The sequence below is a fragment of the Notamacropus eugenii genome, chromosome 5, assembly GCF_028372415.1.
Source record: "Notamacropus eugenii isolate mMacEug1 chromosome 5, mMacEug1.pri_v2, whole genome shotgun sequence".
NCBI classification, from domain to species: domain Eukaryota; kingdom Metazoa; phylum Chordata; class Mammalia; order Diprotodontia; family Macropodidae; genus Notamacropus; species Notamacropus eugenii.
Window position 1 is genome coordinate 107493471 of NC_092876.1, and position 15393 is coordinate 107508863.

The 15393-nt window shown below is 38.3% G+C and overlaps 1 pseudogene; it reads left to right on the forward strand.

Annotated features, from left to right (window-relative positions):
* Positions 1-9216: 9216 nt before the first annotated feature.
* On the forward strand, positions 9217-12086 carry LOC140505014 (cytochrome c oxidase subunit 7B, mitochondrial pseudogene; annotated as a pseudogene).
* Positions 12087-15393: the final 3307 nt, after the last annotated feature.

Here is a 15393-nt window from a genome sequence, read left to right on the forward strand (position 1 = left end):
CTTTAGCTTTAATCCTTTAGCTAAGTCTTTCACAGTTCTTCATTTTACAATATTGCTGTTACTGTGTACAATGTTCACCTGGTTCTGTTTACTTCACTTTGCATCAGTTCATGTAAGTCTTTTCAGGTTTTTCTGAAATCATCCTGCTTGTCATGGCTTATAGCACAATAATATTCCATCACAATCACATAGCAAAACTTGTTCAGCCATTTCCTAATTGATGGGTATCCCTTCAATTTCCAATTCTTAGCCCCCACAAAAAGAGCTGCTATAGAAATGTTTTTAAATGAATAAAACATATAGAATTTCAAAGGAAACCAATTATGTTAAAATATATTTATCAAATAGTAAAAATTCAAAGTTCATGAATCCCCTGAAACGTGTTTTTGGACCTCTATCTGGGGACCCCAGCTTAAGAACCCCTGAACTAAAAGGATGGTTACAATTTATAGAGTGGAGAATGCCTTGTGTTACAAAGTAACAAGTTAAAAATCAATGTTCCCTAATATATATGCCTTTTTCTAAAATTTAATTTTTCATCTGTTTTCTTTTATTAAAAGAATTAAATTGACCTTATTTTCATGTGAGAGCAAATATTGTTCCAAATAGTGCACAAATAAAATGAAAAACATGAAATTATCCATGCTTGAAATCTATAACGAACATGAATTTATAAGCAAAATAAAGGTTATTTTAATGAATGTGCAACCACAAATCCCAAATACCTTTTCAGGTATAATAAGAAATGAGACACAAAGACATATGTAGTATAGAATTCCTACTCACAAAGATCTCAGGGTTTAGTAGAAGGGATATATGCATAAATAATTACAATATAAGGAAGTATGTGCTAGGTGCCCTGGGTAAAAAAACAACAACAACAAAATAAAATAAGGGTTCAGAGGAGAAAGGCTACTTCTGCTGCAGAATGATAGAGTGAGGCTTCATGGCAGTAGTGTCATTTGAGTTTGGCCACGACGGATGGATTTTAATAGGCAGAAAATGGGGTGGAAAGGATAATGTGTACTAGAGAATGGAAAGTAGTACAGATTGGATGAATCATAGGTCTATGTAGGGAAGTGACAGGAAATGATGCTGGAAATTCAGTAATTCAATTCAACATAGACTTATTAAATACCTGCTATGTTCAAGGCACTGTGCTAGAAACTGAGAAAAGTCATTTAGGGGCATACTGTAGATGATTTCTATTGAACTGTAGGATATTTATTCAGCAGGCAATGGGAGCCATTAGAGGTCTTTGACCAGGAGAGTGACTCCAGTGAGGCAGGGATTTCTGAGGGCACTAGGGGTAGAGCAGTAAGGATTCAAGTGGAGAAGGTACTGAAGGAGGAAAACCATTTAGGTAGCTACTATAAGAGACCTGGTATTCAGTTAATAAAGTCATTCAGTCAGTAAATATGTATTAAGCATCTACCATATGCCAGCTACTACACCAAATGCTGGAGGTAAAATGAAAATTTGAACTAAGGTAGTAGTGGTGGGCAGTAATCTACCAGCATTTATTAAGAATCTACTATATTACAGGACTGATATTAGGTGCTTTGTGTAGGTATAAAGACAAAAATGAAACAGTTCTTGCCCCTAAAGAACTAAACATATACCAAATACTTGCACAATTACTTTTCATATAATTTTGGGGAGGAGGAGGTGACAAATCCTAGTAACTAGATAGGAGATGGAGCATTGTATATGAGGCACATACAAGGTCATTTTCACTGAAACATAAAGTGCAAGAAGGAGAGTTATGTGTAAGGATTTTAAAAGCTAAACAAAGAAGCTTATATTTGATCCTAGTGGTCATAGGAAGCCACCAAAATTTAATTGCAAAGGGAGGTGGCACAGACAGACCTTCATTTTAGGCATATCACTTTAGAAGCTGAGCTAAGGATGGATTGGCATGGGGAGAGACTTGAAGAAGGAAATAAAATGAAGGAATATTGAAAGAATCTGAGGAAAAGGTGATGAGGGCCTCATGTAGGGCAGAATCTGTGTGAGTAGAGAGAAGAGAATAGTAGAGATACAAAGGTAGAAACGGCAAGACTGGACAAGAGTGGGGTGAAGGAGAGTGAAAGATGACACCAAGAATGGAGAGGAAGAGATAAATGTGAGAGACATTAGTAGGGAACCATCAACAAGACTTGGTGCTTGATTGATGGAAAGAGAATGAGTTAATTATGAATGAAGTTTGCAGCCTAGATCAGTAGAACAGTGGAATCATTAACAAAAATAGAGGGCAGAAGGAATTGATAGTTGACGTGAGAGAGTTATGGAGATTATGCTATTTTTACACATGTGGAATTTAAGGTGTTGGTGGGCCATCCAAGGAGTCATTTCCATAGTTGAAGCAATGTGAGTAGGGAAACTTAACCCAGAGATGGAGTGTAAAAAGAGAACAGAAAAACTCATGATATACTTAGAGGAAGAAAAAGAGGAAAGGGAGCTAGTAAAGGAAGTAGATAAAAGATTGGTTAGAATTAAGAGAACCAGGATAGTATAGTTCTTTAGAGGAGACTGCATTGAGAAAGAGAGGATGATCTAACAGTGTCAGGGACTGCAGAGAAAAAGTCATTGAATTGGGTAGTCAGGAAATCATTGGTGACCTTCAAATGATCAGTTTTGGTGGAGTTGGATATGTTTGTGTTATGTGTTTTGATATAACCCAAAATCTAAGGGTTTGAGTTATAATGGATTGAATTATGATGAATTCTCTCATCCGGCCCCTCTAAACACCTTAGTGTGGGGCAATGGGACTGATTGCATGTGGACCTAAGAAATCTATTCAGGAATTAAAGTAACAATCTTGGCTTCATTGGCATCAATGAAATTTTGCTAATGCAACTCTAACCAATTCTATGGATTTTCCCATTTCAAGCAATGCTTTTAAAAAATCAAACATTTTTAAAAAAAGAGCTTTATTTCAATATGGTACCATTCCCTCTTAAATATTCAAACTCTATTTTTACCAAAAGTAATTGGAATTTTATTAATAGCCTATTTCCCACTGGGTCAAAAATTATGCCTTTAATTATCTAAGCTAAAGTTGATATCTTAGTAGTATCTCCAGTCTATTGAAACTTTTTTTAATCACTCTACTTGTGATAGATGTTCATAGGTTTTCTGGACTCTATCACATCATTTTGAAATTCAGTTTGCAGCATTAAAATATCAATTACAATGCTTCCATGTGCTCTTCTTTATGCCTTGTATCAAAAACATTCAAGTTGGTGATTAGAGGGTTTTGGATTGTCATTGAGGTTGGAAAGATAGGTTTGCCTTTTCTTTATCAGGGTGTTGCAAAGGTCATACAAGTCAACTTTACTGAAAAAGTTTAGATAATTCAGTTATGTCTCCCTGGCAGTTATGGAACAATGGCTGCTAATTACCCAAGGTACAGTGGGAACTTTTTATTAATCCCTGAAGACATAGTTAATAGAGTATCCAAAAAGACTTTTTTTCTACTTTTGCCCAAACAGACAAATTTACAGTGTCAAGATAACAATGAAGGGGCTTAATATCACGTCTGGCAAAAACCAAATCAAACTAGTCATATATATCCCACTACCCAGTTATGGTTACTTGTAGCATTCCTTGAGAAAGTATCATTGAATTTCACTGGCAGGAGGGGGCTGATGGCTTTAAGGGTTATATGTACTAACAAACCCACACAAGGAAGGCATTGTAAGAAAAGTATTCATTAGGGCTAAAAGGAAAATTAGGGGTTGGGTCTATGTTTCTTTCCAGTCTTGGATTTGATTGAAGTGTGTGGGAGTGAAGGGTAGGGAGGGAAATAAGATGGATAGCTAAAAAATAATTTATCCTTCACTGCTTAATTTGGAATACTAATAAGGAAAGGTGTTTTTGTCTTTACCTTTGAGCTTCTAAAAGGCAGGATGTGCATAACAATGCTTAATACTTAAATAAGCACCTTTCTTCTTCAAAGTGTTTAGAAAACATTAACTACCTGTTAGAATCTGTTCTGGGCAAAGAATGTAGAGCCTGTTACCTAGGGCATAACTATATCAGTTCATAGAGGAGATACAAATCCAACCACAGCACAAATAAAGAGATTTTAATTCCCTCCAGCTGAACCCACTGCAGGCAATAGAAACAGAGTTTATAGTCCACCCCATCCCCCCAACTCATCCTCACCCAAGAACACCCAGGGTGTTTCTGCTGCTCCTAGAATTCTCTGCTCTACCTCATAATTTCTCTGTATTTTCACTCATCCTCTTACTTTTCCCTCCTTCATCAAAGAAAGAAGCATCTTTCAACTTTTCCACTGATAACTTTTCCACTTGTGTCCTCAGTCGTATTCTATTCTGATTTCTTGGGGATTTTATTTTATTAGATATCTTCTGTCTGTCTTGTGTGTTCATTTTTAGTTTCTCTACTGGTTTCTTGCTCTTTGCCACAAATATTTTTAGGCCTCCTTTGTTCTAAAAATGAAAAGCAAAGCAAAAAACATCTCCCTGGACTCTGTTATCCCCTTGGAGCTATCATCTTCTGTCTCATTTTTTTCATGAACATCAACTTTCTCTCTGTATACTCTCTCTGTCTGTTCTATTCTCTTGACTTTGACCCTCAACCTCATGCAGACTATTTTCATATCTCTAGCTCCAGTTCAAACTACAGTCCCAAACTGAACTATTGCATTTCCAAGAGTGGGTTAGACATGACTGCTTGGATGCTTCTATCAACACTTCAATCTCAAGATGTTTGAAATCAACATGATTTCCAACGATGACATCGTAACCACATTCATCTCATACAACCAGTTCTTATTGCAGCTCTTCTCTTTCGCTGTTGATGAAATTAATATTCTTCCAGTCAATCGGGGCAACTATCAATCATTGTTTAAGACTCTTTACTCTTTCACATATCTCTTATCCAATCAAATGCCAAATCCTGTGTATTCTTTCTTTAGTAATATATTGAAATGTAAAATTATTTTAACATAGGTCTTGATATTTAAGCAACTTCATTGTGAAAATGTGCACAAGAGAGGGTACCAAAAGTTACATTCGAAAATGAAATTTGGGATCAAAACCTGAAGAGGCCTAAGGTTTGCGGACTACTCAGAACCTCCATTTCTGGACATTACGAAGATTGTTCAAGAAGAAATACGGAAGGCACTCAACACAATGTCACCAAAAAATGAAATTAATCATAACTTAACAGATAAAAGCAACTGGTTATGGATATAGCAGCTATAGCAGATTGAACCCCCCCAGGGCACCCCTAAAAGGGACCAGTATGGGAAAGGGGGGCAAAGATATAGGGATTTTAGGACTGGAATTCCATCTTTGTGTAGAATAAAACAATAGTGACAGGTTGATCACTCTGCTCCCTTATCTTCTGGAATATTGAGCTAGAATTTTCTCCATCCTTTCCCTCAAAGACCCTTACATGCTTTTGAGAGGCAGTGTAGAGTATAGAGTGCAGAGTTAGAGTGGAAAACCATAGTTCAGATTCTGCTTTATACCTAAGTCAAGTCACATGACATCTTTACCTCAGCTTTCTCATCTGTAAAATAAGAGGGTCAGGGTAGGACTTATTGGTATCTAGGATCCCTTCTAGCTCTAAGTCTATACCCCTATGAAACAGAAAAATCTGGAAACTATTTTAATCAACCACCTGCTCATTTTAATGTTACGAATAAAAAAAAAGGTGGCAGCCAAAGGCAGTATTAGTTAAGAACAGGAGTTCTTAATTTTTCTTAACTTTCTTAACAGTTTTAAACTTTTTTTTTATTTTTTATCATGGACCCCTTTGGCAGGCTGGTGAAGCCTCTGGACTCCTCAGAATAATTTCTTTTTGCTTGCATTTATAATTGATGGAAAATTGGTATTTCAATTGCAGTTTAGTGAAAATACAAATAATTTTTTCCCCTAAGTTCACAAACACCTTGACATCTATCCATGGACTCCAGGTTAAGAAATCTTGTAGTATTAGATTATTTGCCAAATGATGGAAGACTGTAAGCAGCATCTCCTTACAAAACATGGAAGAGCAGGAGAAAATGAACCTACAGATCTACCCATATAAAATCATCTTGAGACCATTTGCAGAAGAAATCAAGAAGACAACCAACCAACCAAAAATAGGATGTAGTTGCCAACATTTTAAAAAATTATTTTGTTTTCTGTGTTCTACAATCACTTCCATATATCTTAGATTTTTTCCCCCTCCCTTTTTTTCCCTCCCCCCACTCCCTACTCCCTCCCTGAGATTGCATACAATTTTATACAGGTTCTACACATACATTTCTATTAAATACATTTTCACCTGTCATATTGCATAGAAGAATTAAAATGAATGGGAGAAATCATAAAACAAAACAAAACATAATACAAAAAAATGGTCTGCTTCATTCTGCAATCAATAACATTTTTATAATGATCTATTTTCATCAGTGAAAGAACAGTGGAGAATTTAGATTCAATCATCTTAGTACAGAGATACGCTTAAGCAACCATATCAGAAAGAGCTACAAAAATGTGCATACTCTTTGACCCAGCAATACTGCTTCTAGGACTGTATCCCCAAGAGATCTTAAAAATGGGAAAGGGTCCCACATGTACAAAAATATTTATAGCAGCTCTCTTTGTAGTGGCCAAGAACTGGAAATCAAGGGGATGCCTATCAACTGGGGAATGGCTGAATAAATTATAGTATATGAATGTGATGGAATACTGTTGTGCTATAAGAAATGATGAACAAGAAGACTTCAGAGAGGCCTGGAAAGACATATGATCTGATGCTGAGCGAAAGGAGCAGAACCAGGAGAACTTTGTACACAGCAACAACCACAGTGTGCAAGGATTTTTTCCAGTAGACTTAGAACTGCATTGCAATGCAAGGACTTAAAAAATTCCCAATGGTCTTTTAAGGCAAAATGCCTTCCACATCCAGAGAAAGAACTATGGAATTCAATAGCAGAATGTAGCAGATCATTTTCTTTTGTATTACATTTTGATTTGTTATATGATTTCTCCCATTCATTTTAATTCTTCTATACAACATGACTATGGTGAAAATGTATTTAATAGGAATGCATGTGTAGAATCTGTATAAAATTGTATGCTGTCTCAGAGAGGGAGGGAGGAGGTAGGGGGAAGGGAGGGAAAAAAATCTAAGTCATATGGTAGTGATTGCAGAACACTGAAAATAAATAAAAGAAAAAAAAAAAGAAATTGTATCAGAGGAGCCTCAGCATCCAACCAAAACTCTATCGAAGTGCCTTCTAGAGGCTGCACAAATATCAAAGACACTCAGGAACCCATTTTCAAACTATATAAAAGAGGACAGAGGAAGCATGGTAAAGCTGATAGAAAGAGTTGGCCTCAGGATGAAGAGCTGGGTTCAGATCTGGCTTCTGACATAAAGTGGCTTTTAGCAATTCACTTGACCCATCTGTGCTCTAGGAAACTTAAATTTTTGTAAGCATTTTATTTTTTTCAATTACATGGAAAGACAATTTTTAACATTCATTTTTTTATAAAATTTTGAGCTCTAAATTTTCTTCCTCCTTTTGTTCCCTTCTCCCTAAGATGATATGCAATTTGATATAGGTTATATATGTGCAATCATGTAAAACCCATTTCCATATTAGTCATCTTGTAAAAAAAAAAAGTTCGCAAAAAAAAAAATACAGTTTGCAAAAGAAAAAGCCATGAAAAAGTAAAGAAAGTGCAGATCATATGCTTTGATCCACATTCAGACTCCGTCAGTTCTTTCTCTGGAAAGGGTTGGCATTTTCTATCATAAGTCCTTTGTAACTGTCTTGGATCATTGTATTGGTGAGAGCAGCTAAATCAATCACAGTTGATCATCAAATTGTGTTGCTTTTACTGTAAACAACGTTCTCCTGATTCCGCTCACTTACTTTGCATCAGTTCCTGTAAGTCTTTCCAGATTTTTCTGAAATCTGCCTGCTTATTATTTCTTATAGCATAATAGTATTCCATTACATTCATATACCACAACTTATTCAGTCACTCCCCAATTGATGGGCATCCCCTCAATTTCCAATACGTTGCAACCACAAAAAGAGCTGCTACAAATTTTTTTTATAATTAATTTGTTTTCAATTCTCAACAATCACTTCCATAAGGTTTAAATTTTCTCCCCCTTCCTAATCTCCCTCACCTGGAGATGGCATGCAACTTTATATGGGTTCTGCATACATATTCTTACTAAACACATCTCCACATTAGTCATGTTGCATAGAAGAATTAAAACAAAGGGGAGAAGTCGTGAGAAAAAACAAGCCAAAACAAAATGTAACACAAGAGAAAATACTTTGTTTCACTCTGTGTTCCTATTCCATACTTAGTTCTTTCTCAGGATGTGGATGACATTTTGTATCAAGTCCTCTGGGAATGTTTTAGGTCTTTGCATTGCTGTGAAGGGCTAAGTCTGTCAGAAACAGTCCTTGCACCCTGCGGCTGTTACTGTGTATAATGTTCTCCTGCTCTCAGAAATGCTCACTTTACTCAGCATTAGTTCATGAAAGTGCTTCCAGTTTTTTCTGAAGTTGTACTCCATTACATTCATGTACCACAACTTGTTCAGTCATTTCCCAATTGATGGGCATCCTCTCAATTTCTAATACTTTGCCACCACAAAAAGAGCTACTACAATTTTTTTTATACATATACAAACCTAGTAGTGGTATTGCTGGGTCAAAGGGTATGCCCAATTTTATAGCCCTTTGGGCATAGTTCCAAATTGCCCTCCAGAATGCCTGGATCAGTGTCCCAGTTCTCCTGCTTCCTCTCCAACATTTCGGTTTCCTTTTCTGTCACCTTAGCCAACCTGAGAGGTGTGGGGTGGTCCCTCAGAGTTGTTTTAATTTGCATTTCTCTAATCAAAGGTGATTTGGAGCACTTTTTCCCATGACTATAGACAGCTTCGATTTCTTCATCTGAACACTGCCTGTAGGCAACTCTCCAATATAAATTGCAGGGAAGCTACGGATCTGAACTGGAAAGCTCTTTGCCAGAACTCCCTACACAGATCACAGCCGATTTTTAAAAGAACAGTAAAAACAAGTCCATGACAATAGAAAGGAAAAATTTAAATGAGAGAGGACTCCAAATCACTAGGGAGAATCACGTGCTTTTTATGGGTAAAACGTCTAATCCTGCGTTCTCATTTCCTGAAAGCTTCTCTCCTTAATTTTGGTGCCTTCCCCTCAGGACTATCTCCTTTTTATCCTGTATCATCGCGTTCGTCCACAATCCGTTGGCATGCTGACTCCCCCAACAGACGGCGAGCTCCTTGAGATCGGAGACTGTCTTTCTCTGTAGCCCTACTACGTGGGCACACAGTAGGCGCTTCATAAATGCCTGTGGTTTGACTTCAGTAGAGCCGCTAGGGGGGCGTTAGCAGAAGCAGGGAGCAGGGAGTGAGGAAGACAGCCTACGATGTAGGCTTCGAAGGGCACAGTTCAGGAAGAGGAAACGTAAGACCCCGCGTTTAAGGGCTGAGAGCAGCCTTAAAGGGAGGTCGGGAAGTACAACCCCCCGGGCTTTATAGATAAGGCCCCCCAAAAAGTCGGTGCTTGACCCAAACGGCCCAAGAGCTGGGACCTGAACCCGCGAACTTGACCTCCCAGGGGTCTCGGGGCCTTCGTGGCCCGCGCCGAGCCGCGCCGCCGCACAGAACGCTGGGAAAAGGCGGCCCCAGATCCGTTGGGTCCCGGGAAGGGAGGAGGCCGCGAGTGCCGTCGCTGCCTGCCGTTGCCCTCCTGCCGTTGCCCTCCTGCCGCCGCCTCGCCAGCGCCCGTGGGCCGTCCGCGATGCTGCCCGGGATCCGGAGCGCCCTGAGCCGCCTCTCAGTTCGAAGCATGCAGCAGGCGGCCAAGGCCCCCAGGCTGGAGAGAAAGAAGGCCGACTTCCACGACAACTACGGCATGCTCCTGCTGCTCAGCGGGGCCCTCTTCTGTCTCGTCAGCTGGACGTACGCGCTCAGCCAGTGCGACCTCCCCCGCTACATGTCCCCGGCCGGCAGAGTGCGGCCCAAGGCCTGGAAGAGGCAGTGACGCGGCCCGGGCCTTCCGGGAGATCCGGGAATGGACTCGGCCTTGTGAGCTGGCCTCCTAGCCACTCTGTGTGGACGTTATTAGGGACACGTGCGTTTGTGATAGAGTTATAGCTTAGGGTAGTTTAGGAAGAGTGAAGACAGTTGTTTGTGGAAGAGTTTGAACGGATTACACGGTGCCGAGGGGTAAGTGGCCGGAAATGCGGCTAGCCCGGCTCGGTCGGGTGGGCCCGGGTTGTGCCGAAGGGGTTCAGTGTGTACGTACACCGCAGGCCTCGGGCCGGGGGTCCTGGAGAGATTTCTAACTGGAATGATTCCGCCCGTAGCCGAAGGGGAGGAGAGAACGGGGCCCGGAACATTTGTCAGGCTGCCATTGTGGGGACCGAGGCTGGTTGTACGTGAGGGCCTGGGCCATGTCGGGGGCGGGATGGGGCCGGAAGGCCTCCCAACCCTGGAGAGCCGGGATTAGGTCGTTTTTGTCTCTGTACCCGGATTGCCGAGAACAGGGCCAGGGACGGAGTGTGCACCTAGGACACGTGTGCTGGTTGTCCGATCAAGGCCCAAAGAGGTTATGGTAGCCACGTTTTATAAGACGTGGTAATGTAAGATTTTGTCTTCGTAATCTTCTCTTATTGAGTGCCTTTCTCCAAGGTATCTTTTTTTTGTTAATACTTAGTATTTTAGCAATTACCAAGGAATTATTTTCTCCCTTCCCACCCATCACCAATTGAAGAGAAAAAAAACCATCCCCAAGCTCATATAACCAATACACACATGCGCGCTCTCGCGCGCTCTCTCTCTCTCTCTCTCTCTCTTTCTTTCTCTTTCTCTCTCTCTTTCTTTCTCTCTCTTTCTCTCTCTCTCTCTCTCTCTCTCTCACTCTCTCATTCTCACTCTCACTCTCACGGGTACTGTTATATCTGTATCTACATATCTATATCTGTACTAAATATTCCATAGTACCTTTTAATGTGAAGTTTTCAAATAGTTTTATAAACACTAATCCTTAAGGTATCTTGAGAAGTTATAAGATATATAAAAAGACCAATTTTCTTTATATTTTCTTATATAATCTTATATATATGTACACATATATACTACACATTATTCTTTGCCCAATTATCTTTATATTTTCTTATATAGATATATAAGATATCTATGTATCTTATCTCTTCTATCTATCTATCTATCTATCTATCTATCTATCTATCTATCTATCTATCTACGTATCTATGTATTTATCTATCCATCTATCCATCTATCTATCTAAAATTGGGCAAAGAAGAGTGTGTAGTGACCAGGTTTGGCCTACACAAAATGACATAGTATTCTTTACACCCATGACCCTTTCTTTGCTGATATTAAGAATGATCTCTTTCTCCTCAGTTCTCCTTATTTAAACCCATGGGTCTTTATCCTTCAAGGCCCACTTTAAATGCCACTCACTTCATAGTACCCTCTTGGTTCAAATTCACCTTAAAGGGCAAACAAGTCACTTAACCATTCTGACATTCATTTCTTTATCTGTAAAATTGAGAGGGTTGGGCCCCTAAGATCTCCTTCAGCTCTAAATCCATGATCCTATCATCCTAACTGAAAGGAATCTATTCTTTATCTCAGTCAAGTAGCATTTATTAAATGCCTACTATATTCTAAGAATTGTGCCAAGACTCTGGGGATATCTATGGCTATTTCTCTCTCTCTCTGTAGATATATAACAATAAAGAATTAAATAATACCTGTTTGAAAGGGGCTTATGTTGAAATGGGGGAGACAATAAATATACATATTTGTATAAATATTTATGTGTACATACTAAATATGAAGAAAATACAATGTAGTTCCTTTATTTGTTTGTAATTTGTGTACTTTTATTTGTGTTTTTCAGATTTTGTGGGAAGATCAAACACCTGGAGCACAAAAGGCACATATATATAGTTCTCTTTAAAATATTAAAAAATGCCTCATTGTAGCTTTAATATTGAGCATTAGTATAACTAAATTAAAGTTGCTTAATAACATTTTACGTTTCAGTTAATTTCAGTATACGAAATGTCACTTTTCTGTCATCCCCTCCTTGTCTATATTATGATTTTTCATTTGTCCTTTCCTGCGTATTCACAGTTCCTCTCATGCTGTCATAATGTGTAATTTACTCTTTTAGTCCCCATTATTTCATAAAGATCTTTCCAAATTTTTTAATAGTATTCAAATTGATCATAATTACATTAAAGAAATGCATGATAAGCAGAAAAGATGGACTGGTCACATGATGAGAGTAACAGTAGTCCATTATTCAACTGATGTCCTCAGGATGCCAGGTGGCCCCTTGTGACCACCTTATTGGTGAAGATGGACAGTTTTTTTTGGATTTTTTTATTAATTTTTGGACAGGACCTTTTTGTTCCTGTCCCACCTTCCCCTTTCTCCTCGATAGGATTCACATGAGTACGGCAGACTTTATCTGTCCCTGAGATAGGGCTGTCTCCCTCATCCCCTTCCTTGAAAATCTTTTAACAAGGAGGTAAGTCTGTGTGGTCATGATGGGAAGGCCATGGATGAATTGTGATGTACATCTTTGGAGAAAACATCCAAACCAAGTCAATGAGGTCACAGATGAGAATTTAAGAATAATTGCTTTATAGTATATACTATAAAGTATACTATAGTATAGTATATACTATAAAGTATAGTATAATATTATACTATACTATGGAATAGTATACATACTTTATAGTATACACTATTATGTAGTATAGTATAATATTAATGCATTATAATTTTGCCATTCTTCTCATTGGACGTGTAAGATGCTTGTTTTTTTTCAAATGACAAATAGTGCTCCCACTTTTGAGCAAACAGCTGCTTTTTGGGGATTTATTTTTGATGGCACCTTCAAGTATATTTGCAGTATATTTTCCAACAATGGTACTATGGGTAGGGGAGGAATTAAAGATGATTGTTTTTGCAAATTTTACTGAATGATGCCAAATAGTTCTCCAAAAAGATTTTACGTGTTTGCATTCCATAAAAAAGTTTGTTTCTTTACAATTGGGCAACAATTATTATTTATTTTAATTCTGCTTTTGCCAATTTGATGGGTGTCTTTTAATAGCTTTTTCATTCCCATAGAAGACATTGTGTTTTAATAGAAAGACAATAGCCTTGTGGTCACAACACTTGGATTCAAGTTCTAACTTGGACCCTTCCTGCCTGTGATACTGATTGTGATTATGAGTAAGTCAATTAATCTCTTCAAGCCTTAATTCCTTTTTTATACAATAGAGATAATGAGAACAAGAGTTACGCACCTTACCTGTCTCAGAAGGTTTTTGTAAAGAGAGTGCTTTTTAAAACTCTAAAATGCTACATAAACATTAACTATTATGAAAGTGCCCTCTTATTCACACATATGTATGTATTTTGCCATGAGAAAGGCAGTATGTATACTGGGTAAAATGATCAACTTAAGAATCACTTAAGTGATAAAAACTTGAGAATTTCTGATTTCAAATCCTGCTTTTTCTACCTTCTATATGATCATAGCTAAGCCCTTTTGGAGTTATAAACTATAACTTTTAGCCATAGAGAAGTTGTGATGTTTGTTGATTTCCACACTGATAAAAATCACAGGTTCTTGATATTATATATATATTATTATATAATATAAATATTTATATATATTAGGGGCTTCTGCCTGACCGCCAGGTACACTTGGATAGATTTCTTATTTTGATAGCTCAGCCCCTTACCCAGATAACCTGGAAAAGTAGGTGTCTGACACCTCTCTCCTTTAGCTTCTCACACTCTTCCCCCATATAAGCAGAGAGCATTATAAGGAGGAGAACAAGCATGAAGCACCTTCTATATACCTGGCACTCTGCTAATCATTTTAATGGATATTATCTCATTTGATTCTCACCCTGAGAGATAGGTAGTATTATTTTAGAGTTGAGGAAACTAAAGCAGATGGAGGCTAAGTGATTTGACCAGGAGCAAATTAGTGTCTGAGGTCACATTTGAACTCAGATCCTTCCTAACACCAAAACTAGCACTCTATCCACCGTACCATGTAACTGCCTATGAGTCACAAGATGCAGAATATAAAAGTTGTATGTTAATGGAATAGAACCACCCTCTATAAAAGTGGTATTACTCACTAGGGAACAATTCTTTGCCCAGAAACTGGTATAATATAACACTTTTGTGGCAGGAAGCATTTAGACTTTGTTCTTCTGCATTGGGACATTTTTCTCTTTACCAGGTACTGCTTGTTTCCTGTAACTCTCACCTCCTGCTGTTCTTAGCAGGCATCACCATTCTTTACTCCTTGGTTGTTAGACCTCACCTCCATTATTCTCATCCTGGAGCTGTCCTGGCTCTCAGCAGGTATATGTTTCATTTCTGACCCCTTTGACTTCTCTTTGAAGTTTAATCATTCTCAAACTCTAGCAGATGGTACTTTTATATTTCTCCAGGGACCAGCCCTCTAATAACTATCCCATATGGGAAGAATCTATGACTTTGTTTATGGCTCAAAAGACACCTTGGCTATTGTGAAGTTTTCTTATGCATGTGGTCATTATAGCCACTGGCATCACACAAGAACAATCCCTTGCATGTTGTAGGAACATCTGTTCTTTGTACCAGAAATTGCTCCAAGCAGGTAGGTGTGTGGCCTCAACTCCATGCAGCCTCTTGGTAACGTCACCTTATCCCCCAGTACCCAGATGGTAATGTCTCTTGTTTGTATGATCACTTCCCACTGGGTCAAGGGGCTCAAGAGGAACATCCCAATCTCTTTTTTAAGGCAATGTTATTTTTTCTCAATAACGTATAAAAACAATTAACATTAGTTTATAATTTTTGAGTTCCTCTTCTATTCTGTCCCCTATCCTTGCGAAGGCAAGCAATTTGATATAGGTTATACATGCACAGTTATGTAAAACATTTCCATATTAGACATGTTGCGAAAGAGAACATAGACAAAGAAAAGAATAAGTATCCTTCAATATGCATATAGATTCCATCAGTTCTTTCTCTGGAGGTGGGTAGCATTTTTCTTGAGTCCTTTGGAATGGTCATATCATTGTATTGCTGAGAATAATTAAGCCATTCACGGTTAATCATAGGACAATACTGCTGTTACTATGCACAATCATCTGATTCTGTTCATTCTACATCAGTTTATATATGTGTTCCCAGGTTTTTCTGAAACCATGCTGCTCAATATTTCTTATGATGCATCACAATTATGTAAGACAACTTTTCCAGCCATTCCTCAACTGATGAACATCATCTTGATTTTTAATTCTTTGCTGCTATAAA